The 13636-nt window shown below is 42.1% G+C and overlaps 1 pseudogene; it reads right to left on the bottom strand.

Annotated features, from left to right (window-relative positions):
• Nucleotides 1-526: 526 nt before the first annotated feature.
• LOC149141428 (cytoplasmic tRNA 2-thiolation protein 1 pseudogene) lies at nt 527-1651 on the bottom strand (annotated as a pseudogene).
• Nucleotides 1652-13636: the final 11985 nt, after the last annotated feature.

The following is a 13636-nucleotide window of genomic DNA, read 5'->3' as shown; positions in this document are numbered from 1 at the left end:
TTCAAATGAATTTTTTTTTAAATACATTAAAACTAAACTGTTGCCCAAAACAGGGGCGCTGTTTTAACTAACACTTCATAAATTAGAAAAGAGCGTTATATTATATCCTAAAGTAAGGCAGCTTTCCTCTAAATCTGCTGATGATTGACCAAAACTGGAGCGCAGATCTGCCAATTAAGAGATAAAACCAAATCGCATTTTTGGCTATAATAGATAATCTGGACTTAAGTTCGATTTGCCAGGTTGCATTTGCCAATACAACGATCTTTAAGCTAAAAACCTATCCTTATGATGACAACTGTACTGAAAGAGGTTTGCGTGGTTGCACCCAGCGTTTAACACATCCAAGCACATGCTATATGGTAGCATCGGCAACAGTTCACAGTCCGTCTTCTAAGAGCCACATCGCCCACAAAATCTCCAAAGGATCAATCGCTGGCGGAAATCATGGAACGGAATCCTGTCTGTCTCAGGTTCCCCATGATCTGAAACTCATCATCTGTTTACATTGAAAGTGACTTTCTTGTTATAGAGCTGTGCAGAGGAGGGGCGCTACTCCATCTGTAGCAGGCATATCAATTTTTAAAGCATGGCGTCCCCTAGTTCAATTAATTCCACGTTTTGGAAGGCCTCGGTTCAAACCATCTATTAAAACACATGCTTTGCACCATTTCTGGCTGGAAATATAACCACAACGCTCACATACACCTTGTTCTGGCATTTTTGCTGAAGAAGAAACGCGAAAATTCTCACCTGATCTAATTATGTCAAGGATTGCTCTTGGTCTGATTTGTTCTTTAATAAAATCACGAGCAAAGCCTCGATATGCATTTGGTGAATAAATGCATTCGGTAGAGAAGTAATCAAGCTTCTTGAGATATGCATACATGACGATCTCCTTTTCATATGTGTATTTAAAAGGCTTGCATTTTGGAATAGATCCACCTTCCCTTGTTGTTATCAATGTGCATCTACTTAGCCTGGCAATATCTCCACGAAGAATATTTAATAGTACAGTCTCTGCTATATCATCTGCGTTGTGACCAGTTGCAATTTTATCTGCTCTTACCGTTGCAGCCCTTCTATCTAAAGCCTGGCGACGAAAAACTCCACAAAATGTACATAATTATGTCGTTTAGTGATGCCTTCATCTATTGATAGCAAGAACAGATGTAGACCATAATTGTGTCGTTTATTCAACTCTATCAAGACATGTGCTAGAACAGTGGAGTCTTTACCACCAGAAGCTCCAATAGCAACACGTTCTCCTGGTCCGAAAAGGTGGTTCTTGATAATAACCTTGTGAATCTCTTCTTCAAAGGCAAAATAAAAGCATTCCCTGCATACCTGTTGTTGAGTCTTGGGTCTTCTCAGAGCAGCTCTCTTTTGTGCACATATGTCGCACTGGCGTCCCATTTTCTTTGGCTTCTCCATGTTCTGCTCCATTTGTGGTGTGCAGAGCTCACAATTCCATCAACGGCAAATTTGAAGCCTTTGTCGGAATGAATATTTTGGTTTCACCGAGACGATCTTACAAACTAGCCATTACCTTCACGCGTAAGTCTAAACAGCCCACAATTTTGCTAGGAAAACTATAGGAATTCGGGCCAGCACATTTCAGGATTTTGGGCCAAGGTTTCGTGGTGAATCCATTTCTTTCGGAAATACGATCCACATAAATAGTGCAAGGGAATACATATGGGCCACATAGAGTGTAACAAAGAGCGAGCCTATGAGAGTATATACGAGCCACAAGTTATGAATCTAACCACTGAATTATTTAGACAAAGTGATATGTAATCCACAGAGAAATGTATTCAGATCACTGTAATAGGCTGCGAGCTTGTAACTGTTCTATTTTTTCCACATATAGATCATATCTCAGGAAGGTAGGACCAATTTCAACATTTGAACAATCAGGTCCCATTTTCAGTCGCCAGACTAAGTTTGTACTCAGCATTATTTGTCCTGTGGATGTCATATCCCAGGAGATGTCATTACCGCTAAAGTCCCATGAACCTGACTGAGAAACATTCTGGTTGTGATTTGAAGAAGTTAGAGTAACGTGTCCAAGGGATCCATGATATGATAACTTCTCACTGCTTTCTATTGGAAAAGAAGATTCAAACCCAGTAGATACAGCATTCTGCTTTTCTAAATGCTCATTTGCCTCTGTTGAACTAGAAGGTGCAAACTTGTTTTCCTTCAAGATTTTTAAAACCTTATCTCCATCAAGCTCTCCTTTATAGGATACAGCATAAATTGTAGTAAATTTGTAACTGTCAACTTTAAGGATATATTCATGCAAGTGCCAACCATTGCTTACTTGCAGAAGGCTTGCAGAACCCTGAATTTTAAAGTTGTTAAACTTTGATCCTGCTGTCTTGTAACTTTTGTCTGGGAACTGAAGAGAATAGTTCGATTTGTTGCTTGTGGGACTGCCTTCTTGTGTGAGAAATAAAAGGGTTCCAGCATCTAAACTGTTTGAAAGATGTAATGCAAGGCAAAGTCTTGAATCCTCTGCAGTTTTCATCTTGGACCTTTTCCCAAATCTTATTTCAGTGCAGAATGAGATACTACTGTAATGCCTCTGATTGTTGATGATGTTTTGAATTGTGTTTGTGCTTTTGCAGAGATAAGAGCTGAGTAAACTGCTCCCTTTTGAAGAGCTGGAGATAAATTATTTAAACAACACATTAATGATTTCTTCTTCAAAACAGGGTTTTTAAGAAGAATCAATCTCTGACATGAGACGGAGTCTAACAGTATCGTAAAAAGTATTCTGCAGTTTTGCGATTGGTTTGGTACTCCCTCTACCTAGATCTCCAGAGCAGTCCCTTTCGTTCCTTTTCAGACTCCTTAACGGAAAAGGTCCATCTGAACACTTGTCACTTCATGCTCATTAAAAATCGAAGGAGACTAGAGTCATCTTTTGTTTTTTCTCGACTCTTAAAAACTGAAAAAACAAGTTGTGTCAAAAGCGTCTAAAATTCATCTAATTCGGAAACATAATTCCCCTTTTTATTTTAGTTGATCGAGTAATCCGCAATCGTGGAAGAAATTCAATTGAAACCCCGTCGTTCGCGGAGGCTTACGAGTCAACCGTCTTTGTCTCCGGAATCGAAACCAGTACGGACAAAGCGAACTCGTTTAACCGGTTCCAAATCTCCTATTAAAGTTAGAACAATTGTTCCAACGACATCAGAGACTCTGGTTACTCCAAACATTTCTGGAATCCCTGCCCCTACAGAATAAGTTCAACAGCCACAGAGGGACAGTGATATTGATCCTAGTCTGAGAGTAAACACTTGTGTTACCGAACCAGTTCCATCTACAACTGGTTCGGAGAGTCTTGCTCTTCATACATCTGTCGCTGTCGATTCTATACCTTCTTCGGCACCAGAAATATTTTACGGACCTGACTGTCTTCCCCTTCCACCTGGTCTGATTTCAATTGAAGAAATTGTAGAAGATCCTCAAACAAGTACTCCAACGCACTTTGGAGTCGGGATCACTCTATATCCTTCTTCATCGGAAGTTAGTCTACCACCAACGGAAGCTCCTATAGAATCGCTAGGTAATCTTTTGGATAGACTACAAATGTCTGAACAACCGTCAACATCTAGGACTGTGTCATCCAACACAGCGACGGTAGAACTTCCTGCTATCACTCCTACAATGTTCGTCGGCATACCATCTGTCCCGACTAGCTCTCAGCCGCTAGAAGGAGCCCATTCAGGGGCTATTACGACAGTATGGTCCGTTCCTGTTTGTTCATTCAGAATAATATCCGGGAACTCTTATGTTGAGTCTCAACAAATTGATCCATTTGGAGGTCAATTTGGGCAGTCCGGTCCCCCAGGACAAACAATTCCCTTGAGTTCCGGATTACCACCGTATGGGGGGCAGTATGCCCTTTCATTACCCCCTCTGGGAGGATATCCATACGGTTGTTCACAACAACATTCAGGTTACATTGGAATTACCTCAAGTGGTTGGGTACCTATACTACCTCAACAACCAAGAGTTGTGTATTCGATGCAACAATGCGTACCTATGTCGAATATCCCGACTACACCAGCTATTGTGACGATGTCACAAGTTCAAACGCTGCATGTTGTATGCCAACCTCGGATTTCTCAGGTTGTAATACAACAGCCCCTTGACCCTGCGACCCAACCACAATCGCCGACTAGTGGGGCGACACAGGTCCAGACGGGTACAATTACCCCTCACCTTGGTCCAACGGTTAGTATAACGCAACAGCACATGGCTTCACAACCATGGTTGGTGCAATACCAACAACCACAATTCCAACAAGTATACCAAGGTTCTGAGCAGCAAATCTTTGCGAACAGTGGACAGTCGTACATTCAAAACGGTCAAAATCAACCATTTTACAATGGTCATGTCCACCAACCTTACCAAACATACCAGCATCAAATGCATTATGCGGGTATGCAAAGACCAACTGCTCAGGCAATACCATCTTATCCTGGGTATGCTTCACCTAACCTGAATCTGCAGTTACCCTTTGTGGCAACCTTAGAGTTACCTGATTTAAATTGGTTAACAAACGATCCAATTGCTTACGCCCCTTGGTGGCCAACGATTCCACATAAACTCCCATCAAATATTCCTAAATTTAATGGAAATCTGGGTGAAGATCCATCGAATCACGTGATGAAATTTCATCTATGGTGTTCATCAAACACCCTAAATGATGATTTGATAAGACTTCGCCTCTTTCAGAGGACGTTAACGGGTCCAGCGGCAAAATGGTATATTGAATTGCCTAGAGCTTCGTTCGACAACTTCAATACCTTAGCCACAACCTTTTTAACCCATTTTCAATTACCGATAAGGTACAAAATGGGAACAGAACTCCTTACCAACTTCAAACAGACAACGGCCACTCACATATCTGATCATATACATGAGTGGCGACGTCATCGTAGGATGGTAAAAACGTACATCCCCGATCAGCTATTAGCTGAATGGTTTATCAAGTCATTACTGCCTTCCATCACGAAAGATGTGGCAAAGGGGGGAGTCATAACAGAAGAGCAAGTTATCGCTCGTGCACAATATCTGGACTTGATTTATACTCAGTTTGGCACGCTCTACGAAAAAATACCTGACGCCCCTAGACCAGAATTCTCAATTCCTCCTCCTCCTAAATCAAACAATGACTCTCATGCCGGCGATGGCGTGATTGGCACGACAGACACGAAATCGACAAAGGCTACATCCAAAAAGGCTCGTAAGATTTCAAGTCAAAATGCAAAAGACGAACTGCTTGCTTCGGAAGTAAATGATGTATCGACAGATAAAGGCAAAGAAACCAAACAACCAGGAAGCAAGAAGAATGGCAAAGGGAAGAAGAAGAAAAAGGAGGGATCATCACCTGAAAAATCTTCTTCAAACCGTCCTGGAAATAGGAAACCAAAATATCCATGCTTTATATGCGATGAGGATCATCGGACGGCAGACTGTCCATACAAAGCTGAGGTTAAAAAATTCTTCAAGAATTCAAAAACCTCCACAGTGTTAACTGATCTGTTTCCAAATCCAGGAACAAATCTGGTTGAAAGTGGAAATGCTTCCCCGTCTCAAGTGCTAATGTTGTCGGTTTCAAAACAGCAAAATGATGCTTTGATATCGACAAGGAACAAAGATTATGGGAATCCACAGTTTTCGAACAACAAGGATAAAGATCAACCAAGTAGTTCGACAACAACTTCGACAGAAGTTGTGCCACCCACCATTCCTGAATTAACGATAAAACCGCCAAAGGGAGTAGTACACAAGTCGACATTTAATCCCCGCGCTAGAGTGGCACAGCATTATAACATAGTGGAAGATTTGGCCCAATCGCCATCCGCTATGTCGACTCTTGAAGTACTACAAAATTTCCCATCCCAAAGGCAGGCTTTATTATCAGCCATTGGTGGGATTGACCCAAAGGATTCCAATCTTGTATCCTTCGATCATAAAGGATACGATCCTCAATTACCAGCTCAACTAGCTTTCCTTATTCAAGTGAAAGCCCTCAACAAAACTGTTCATCGAACAATTATTGATGAGGGGGCATCTACATGCATTATGTCGATGAGTTGCTGGAAAAATTTAGGATCTCCAACCTTGTCGCGATCTTCGACGACATTAAAAGCATTCGACGGAAGGACATATACCCCATATGGTATCCTAAATAACTTGAAAGTTGAACTAGGAGGGAAAACGGTAGAAATAGATGTTGAAGTCATCGATGGGAATCTTGATTACAACATCCTACTAGGAAGACCATGGATTTATGCCATGGCAGCTGTTGTGTCGACCTATTTTAGAAAGATTGCATTTCCTTTTCAAGGAGGGATTACAATCATCGATCAACAAAACTTCTTCCCCAATGGTTCTCAAGTTACTGGAAGCATTCCCATGATCCATGGAAGCCCTCATTCGCTTCAGAATATCGGAGTAGGCCTACTGAAAGATCCTATACTAATGGGAAATTTCGCTCTTCCACCTCCAATCAATCTGGCGGAAGTGGCGTCGATAGGAACCTGCAACATGATATCTTCTACAAAGATCTCAGAAAACGATATCGACATGGATCATGCAGTGGTTTTGCCCCCAAACCCAACAGAAATATTATAGCAATCAATGTTTCTAGCATGGGAGGCGAACCCAAATCAACGCTCATCAAGCGTTTGGATAGATAGGTCTAGAGAATATGGTACTCCTTCAGATCCTTGGTCGCGAGTGCATGTCACCGACGAAGGAATTGTCCAATCTATGGTAATTGAAGGAGCACCATGGAATGATTCCCACCATCGTTCTCTTCTTCAGGATTGTGGAGAAGATACTCAAAATGACCTTTATCATCCTTTAGTCTTTGATTTTCTATCAAATACTGTAAATACGGTGGATTCTGAGCGAAACTTGTCCAACATTGAAGAGACTATAGCCATAAATATCTCGACCAAAACAAATATTGTAGAGAATATTTATGTTGGCAAGTGTTGTTCTCCTTCAGAACTGGAAATATATAACGCTCTTTTTCGTGAATTCAGAGATGTCTTTGCTTGGTCATACAGTGAAACGCCAGGCATTGACTCGAGTATCGTTGAACACGAAATTAAGATGTATCCAGATGTCAAACCAGTACGACAACGGCTAAGGCAGGTGCACCCCAAGAAAGCCGCTGCCATTAAGGCAGAAGTTGAAAAACTTCTCCATGTCGGTTTCATCTACCCGGTTCCTCTAACCGATTGGGTATCGAACATTGTCCCTATTATGAAAAAACAAGGAACAATTAGAGTGTGCGTCGATTATAGGGATGTAAATAAAGCTTGTCCAAAGGACAACTACCCTACGCCCTTCATTGACCAGATAATTGATGAATGCGCCGAATGTGAAATCTTTTCATTCATGGATGGATTCTCCGGGTATAATCAAATAAATATCCGCCCACAGGACCAGTCAAAGATTGCATTTATTTTTCCGTGGGGCACATTCGCATATCGAAAGTTACCCTTTGGTTTAAAGAACGCAGGGGCGATGTTTCAGAGGGCAATGAATTATGCCTTCCATGACATCAAAAGCATCGTTCAACCATACCTCGACGACCTTCCGACTCATTCGCGAAAGCGGACTAATCATCCGCAGCATTTAAGAGTGATATTTCTACGTTGCCGACACTACAAGATACGACTCAATCCGCACAAATGTGTATTTTGTGTCAGTTCTGGTCGTTTACTTGGCTTTGTAGTCTCCAAGGATGGGATTCGTCTCGACCCATGTAAGGTCTAGGCAATCATAAACTTGCCTCCACCTTCAAATTTGCTTCAGATTCAGAAACTCCAAGGGAAAGCAAACTTTCTGAGGAGGTTCATTCCAAATTACGCCGAACTTGCTAAAGGTTATACACATCTTTTGAAAAAGGAGGTACCCTTTGTCTGGGATCAGGTTGCGCAAGCTTCCTTTGATGCTTTGAAAGATTCCCTGATGAAAGCATCATTAATGTACGCCCCTGATTATCAAAGAGACTTTAACCTGTATCTGGCTGCAGCAGATACGACCATCACAATGGTTTTAGTTCAGGAAGTCGATGGAATTGAGCATCCTATATATTATTTAAGTAAAAACTTAAATGATACAGAAAGAAAATATTCTTACGTTGAAAAGCTAGCACTTGCAGCTGTCCAAGCGATATAGAGATTTCGACACTATATCCTCTTTCGGAAAACTACCATTCTGTCAGATTGCAACCCCATGACTTATATATTGTCGCGACAGTTACTGGGGGGCAAATACTCAAAATGGATAGCAATCCTACAAGAGTTTGATCTGGAATTTGTAAAATCCAAATCAAAGAAAGCTCTAGTTTTCGCAGAATTATTATGCGATCTCCCATCGTCGTCCAACGATGAAACATCTGAAGAATCAATCGTGGATGAGAGTTTGTTTCTGATATCTACAAGCAATGAGTGGTATGGAGATATAATCATTTATCTCCAAACCCAAAAATTTAGGTCAAACACCTCCCACTCTGAACAAAAACGTATTCGATACCAACCAAAGGACTACATGATCGTCGGTGATACGCTTTACCGTCGTGGTATCGATACAGTTCTGAGAAGGTGCCTAACCCATGAGGAGGCCGAAAAAGTCCTGAATGAGTGTCATTCAGGCGCGTGTGGGGGGCATCAATCTGGATATGCTACAGCACAAAAAAATTTACGAGCAGGAGACTTTTGGCCAACAATATTCAAAGATTGCATAACCGCAGTCAAAAGTTGCCATGCTTGTCAAATTTTTGATAGCAAAACCAGAAGACCACCCGCACCTCTATAGCCAATAGTTGTTGTTGGGCCATTCGCCAAATGGGGCATCGATTTCATGACATGTAACCCCACCTCGACTGGGGGGTATGGGTATATCATAGTCGCAGTTGACTATTTTACCAAATGGGCCGAGGCGATGCCTACATTAGATCATACTGGTGAAACAGCTGCCCTCTTCTTTTTCAATCATGTAGTCGCCAGATTCGGCGTACCATAGGCTATAGTCACAGATCATGGATCGCATTTTCGCAATCACATGATGGTCGAATTAGCTGCCAAACTAGGGTTGTCTCACGACAGCTCTACTCCGTATTATCCGCAAGCCAACGGACAAGTTGAAGCGATCAACAAGGTCCTGAAACGCATGATGCAAAGGATGATCGGAGTTCACAAAAGAAGATGGCACCTAATCCTGTACTCAGCCTTGTGGGCTTACCGAACATCGGTAAGGAATGCAACTGGGTTCACACCCTTCCAACTAGTATATGGCCTGGAAGCAGTCTTACGAATCCAGTGTGAAATCTCGTCTCTCAAACTCACAATTGATCTCCTCCCCGGAACTTCAGAAGAAGAGGCTCATTTCTTGGAATTAATCCAATTGGATGAAACCCGTCGTGATGCCGCTTTGGCTAACGAAGCCCATAAGAAACGAGTCAAGTCGCAGTTCGACAAAAATGTCAAACCCCGTGTCTTCTCAGAAGGTGACTTGGTCTTGCTTTACGACCAAGAATCTGATAAATTGGGAGCAGGTAAATTTAAGTCTTTATGGATGGGCCCCTATATTTTTAAACGAGTGTTAGCGAAAGGAGCCTACGAGTTAATGGATTATGACGGAATTCCACTGGCACAAACCCGTAATGGGTTGTATCTCAAGCGTTGCTATGCGTAATGGTAACCAGCATGCTTTTGTTATGTTTTTTTTTCGCTAAAGTGTTTGTTTTGGTCGAGTAATCCACTTTTTACATTTGTTGCAGATGTCAAACCTATTGGAGCCATGTGTTGGATATGCCGACGGAGCGAGTCGTAGTTCGCGGAACCTGTCCTCCGCAGCTTGGGCCATTTTTTATCCAAGCGGCGAGTTAGTAAGTTTCAGAGGTGTATGTATTGGTCGATCAACTAATAACATCGCTGAGTATAGCGCGTTGATAGAACTTCTCTCTGATGCCATCACTCATGGTATACGCCGACTAATTGTCAGGCTAGACTCACAACTCGTAATACTACAACTCAATGGTATATATTCCATCCGAAACCCAGCTATTTATCACATGTTCCTAAGGGTTAAGATTTTGGAAAGACAATTTGATCTTATTCAATATCAACATATTTCCATAAACTTAAACACATTAACTGACTCATTAGCAAACTATGTGTTAGATAGACATTTGCAACATTTATAAAAAGAAACATATCATCAATGTTTTACATGTGGATCATGTATCTCAACCAAAATAAAGCTCCGATAATCAAAAATACATATAACTGTTTATGGTTTACACATAATGTTCTGTAACCAAGACAAAATCGGTCAAATGACCCAAAACTCAAAATGCTAGGGGGCAACCTAGTCTAATGATGCTCGTGATAGCAAGTCACAGCCTGTGCGATCATGCGTAAGAGACGAGTCCATCGTCTGGGCACACCAGTAGTATGCCGTTGTAACCGCAAAGGTAGCTCATCGGTCCTCACATCTGGAATACCGAGGGTGAGGCCCTCAACCTGCTCCTACAAAGCTGTGAGAGTCTCGGCCACATCCAGGTCACGAAGAACAGCTCTTCCGACGGCCTCTCCTGCTGGGGCAGCAGCTGGTACTCTCAGGCGAACTACTGGACGAACGGGACCAACATCTGCATGTACACATGAGTTTTATTAAAGTCTTGATAGAATAAATCACAAGGACATTATAAGCAAAAAACGATAAGCAGCAATATGGTCAAATATCTTACCAATGGCGCCCCACTTCTCGCCATCCGGCAATACTAAATCTGGATCACCCCGGAAGTCCATGCCAGCATATGGATACTCAGAATAAACCATCTCCTGACGATCGAACCACCTGAAGAAGGTATCAGAAAATGAAATCTGAGATTGGCCAGCATGCCTAGACATATGGTCAACCCATCTCTGCATACGTGGTTCAGTAGGAGAAGGTAAATCAAGTGCAATGTACTACGGCTGCATCAGCGGTATCTTCTCCAAGGCAAAGGCGGTCAAAATAGAACCATACCCAAAGTTCTTCAACCTCCCGTTCTTTATCTTGGTCAACTGTTCTTTCATCACAAGAAGTACTGCGTCGCACCAGTTGAACACCTTCGGTTGGAGGCACTCCAAGGCATGTTGCATATAAGGTCGATTGGCTACATGAAGAGACACACTACCAGCCATCCTACCAAAAGTAAACAGGATAGTCCTAAGGGACCTGTCAGTGACATCACGGATGATGATCTTTCCATCTTTACTCGGCTGAGATCCTTCTCTGCAATACCGGCGGACATAATCTCTCACAGAATCGCCTCCTCGGGCCGAACCTGACAAAGAGATGGGGGCACCCTGCCTCGACAAGCCGGTCAAGAAGTAAATGTCTAATGCAGTCAAGGGGATAGATTTGCCCCTGATATGAAAAACTTGATTGGTAGGGTCCCAAGCATCGAGCAAATACTACAGTAAATTGATCTGCTATCTCATGCTAGAAATGCGGAAGAACTTCAAAATGCCACAATTCTGCAGCGCATTCACTGTAACTGAATCATGTAGGGAAACCATGTCCTCTTCTTCATGCTCACGTTCTCGCCATGTAAGGGTCATCTTACTCCAAAGACCTCTGAAAAACAAACAAGAGAGGAGTTAGGTCCTGATTTTGGTGAGAAACAGGCAAAAAATTCCATCAAAAATTGTGCATCAAATTCCCTTTCTACGCCCAACGCAGCTGCAGCAGTGTTCTAGGTGCGTTGAATGCCAGATAGCCTTTTGACAGGCCAACATTCAGCGCAGGTTTCAATACACTGAGGGTGCGTTGATGGAAGAATGAGTTCCTCAAACCCCAGGGGCTCAGGAAAGCTAGGAATCAAGCTCAAAATGCAAAATGGAAACCATGAAATGAAAGAGCTCAGGTTTAGCTCCTACCTGGTCTAGACAGCGCCGAGAATCGTCCACAGAATCTCCCGAAATCAACTGGTGAAAATCGAGGGGGAAAAGCACCTCCAAAGCTCCAACAAACTAAGTTCAAATGAAATGGTAAAATGAGAGGTAAAAAACACTTTTTAATTACTTTTACGTAGTTCAAAGTAAAATATTAGCGTTTTAACTCATTTTTCAAGCAAATATTGTTCATTTCTGACTAGTTTGATGAAGCAGTTGAAAATGCAGTACGATATTTGAAAGAACAAAGCTATTTATGGTAAAATCAGAACAAGACCACCCAATCGAGCAGTGTTTACCGCGAGGTTCAAGCTCATTAAAAAATAAACCCGGACCGAGCAAATGTTTCCACCCGCGTTTAAGCTCGTTAAAAAATGAACTATTCCCCAGTAAATAACCATCGTGAATGTAGTACTTCAGCCATTAAAGCCTTGGTCGTGTTTGCACCATCACCTCCACTTTTCCATTGGCCAATCATTCACCTCCATTTGATTGTTTACCCATTTTGAGGAACAGCTGCGAAGAGTGATTTCACTAGCCATCCTTGTGACACTGCCGTGATTGGAAATTCCAAACCTTACCTGGAATCAGCTGCTACCCATTTTATCACTCGTTCCTCAAAAGACGAGTCTTCTTTAAGCTCTTTTCAATTGACTCGTAAAATATGAAAAGACTGCCGAGTCCTTGGCCTTCCAGCTCGTTAAAGGGACAGGAAGTTCTATCCCTCCTCTAGATTTTAATCTTTTTGGACCTGAGGGATTATTGCACAAAAAGATCGAGCGCTTGTTTTGTTCGGCTCGTTAAAACTATCGAAAATTCATCCCTTCTGTATTGTTTTATACTTTTTCGGACTTAAGGGATTAGATGACGAAAAAGGAATTTTGGAGTTACCTTTACGTACCTTTTCAGACTCTCTAAAAATGAAAAGGACCGAGTTATCTTTGTCGTTAAACTCATTAAAAAAATTAATAGCGACAAACTTGTCTTTAGACGAGAACGAGTTTCACTATCGCTAGGCTCGTTAAAACATAGCGATGGGTTTGCCCGAAGGGCAAATTATAGAACAAGCATATGTTATCCTCCTCAAGCTTGAAAAAAATAAAGAGGTACTGGTCAGCAATGACTGGGGAAAAATTGGGAAGAAAACTCAAAGAATCTTTATTGGTAGCAAGTCGCTCTTGAACATGACACTTCCACTCCGTGTCCGAGTCGGGTTGGGTTGTTTCATTCACCGGTCACATCGCCATGGTCACGCCATACCATCCACATTTGGGGTAAATGCTACCAATCCATCACATAAGTGTCGTCGACATTTTCAAGAGAAGTCATCCAGAGAAGTCACATGTGTCTCGTCCACTACCATACATCATACTTCATTCTTTCATGACCGCCATCCTGAACCGTATATCATCAGATTGTTTTCACCTCCATCAAAATCATTTGCTCCGTTCCATGTCATTGATGTGGGATTCATTAAGGCCCTCCTTTGACGGTTCGCTTCTTGTCGACATCAGCTCATTATCCAAGAAGTTGATCTAGGAACACCCCATTCAGTACTTTGAAGCTTGCATGCCTTAATGGCAAGTTTCTCACTTTCGGCGACAGGTTTACATCAATGGCCTTCGACCGAAAGATTTTGCGTCGTGTTCGAC

The sequence above is a fragment of the Pinus tabuliformis genome, chromosome X (assembly GCF_031772625.1).
Source record: "Pinus tabuliformis cultivar Carrire ecotype Pingquan chromosome X, CPIR1, whole genome shotgun sequence".
Classification (NCBI taxonomy): Eukaryota; Viridiplantae; Streptophyta; class Pinopsida; order Pinales; family Pinaceae; genus Pinus; species Pinus tabuliformis.
This window is presented reverse-complemented; position numbering and strand designations above follow the sequence as displayed.